Here is a 1,681-nt window from a genome sequence, read left to right as displayed (position 1 = left end):
AGTATAAGGTGTCTAAATACACCAGTTAAAAGACAAAATTGATAGCATAGATATAAAATATGACCTGATTCCATGATTTTACAAAAAAATTGTTTCTAATATNATAATTGCACCACTGCACTCCAGCCTGGATGACAGAATGACACCCTATCTCAATAAATAAATAAATCAAAATAAAATTTAAAACACTGTATATTAATCAAAATAGAATTCTAAAATGTGTTCAAGTAACCCATAGAAAATGTAGGAGATATATAAAGAAATGAAAATCAGAGAAAATAAACTAAAATTCCAGACTTATGCCCTAATACACCAATAATTATATTAAGTATAAGGTGTCTAAATACACCAGTTAAAAGACAAAAATTGATAGCATAGATATAAAAATATGACCTGATTCCATGATTTTACACAAAAATTGTTTCTAATATAATGATAGAGATTGAAAATAAAAGGATAAATATATATATTTAATATATGATATTTGAATAATATATATTATTCAAAAGAAAAAATGAATGGTTATATTAATATCAGATATTAGATAAAGGAGACTTCAGAGCAAATAAGATTACCAGATACAGAGAGAGACATTTTATAGGCCAACCCACCAAAAAGACATAGCTATTCTAAATGTGTGTTACCAAACAACAAGCTGCAAAAGATATGAGGCAAAACTAATAAAACTAAAAGGAGAAATAGACAAATCTACAATTATAATGGGAGACTTTATACTCCTCTCTCAGCAATCTGTAGAACAACTTCATAGAAAATGAGCAAGGATATAGAAGAATTCAACAACATCATCAACCAACAAGATCTAATTGGTATTTGTAGAACACCCCTCCCAAAAATAGAATACACATTATCTTCAAATGCCCATGGAGCATATACCAAGATAGATCATATCCTGATTTAAAAAAAAAAATCAACAAAATTAGAAAAATTGAAATCATGCAAAGTATGTTCTCTGACCCAATGGAATTGATAACAAAAATAAGAGAAATATACAAACACTTAGAAACTTAACAACACACTTCTAAATAATCTGTAAGCCAAAAAGAAAGTCTCAAAAAAATAAAAAATTACATCAAACTCAGTAATGTGAAAATAAAATATATCAAAATTTGTAGGACACATCTGAAGCAATGCTGAGAGGGAAATCTATAACACTAAATGCACACATTTTAAAAGAGGGAACTTCCCAAATTAATCATCTAAACTCCCATCTCAATAACCTAGGAAAAGAAGAGCAAAATAAGCCTCTTGCAAGCAGAAGGAAGGAAATTATAAATGTGAGATTACAAAGCCATGAAATAGAAAAAAAATACAGAAAATCAATGAAACAACAAACAAATTCCTTGAAAAGATCAATAAAATGGAAAACTCTCTAGCAAGAGTGACCAAAAAAAGAAGATACAAATTACCAATACAAGTAATGAAACAGGGGCTATCATTGTAGACCCTACAGACATCAAAAGGGTAATAAGAGAATAGTATGAACAGCTCTAATTTGACAACTTAGATGAAATGAGCCAATTCCTGGAAAAAAAGAGGTGCTGCAACTCATTCCACTTGAAATGAGTAATTCAAATAGCTCTATAACAACTAACAAAATTGAATTCACGATTTCAAAGTACTAAAAACGACACCACCATGTTCAGATGGCGTCACTGGAGAT

The sequence above is a fragment of the Rhinopithecus bieti genome, unplaced genomic scaffold (genome assembly GCF_001698545.2).
Source record: "Rhinopithecus bieti isolate Rb0 unplaced genomic scaffold, ASM169854v2 scaffold_17795, whole genome shotgun sequence".
NCBI classification, from domain to species: domain Eukaryota; kingdom Metazoa; phylum Chordata; class Mammalia; order Primates; family Cercopithecidae; genus Rhinopithecus; species Rhinopithecus bieti.
This window is presented reverse-complemented; position numbering follows the sequence as displayed.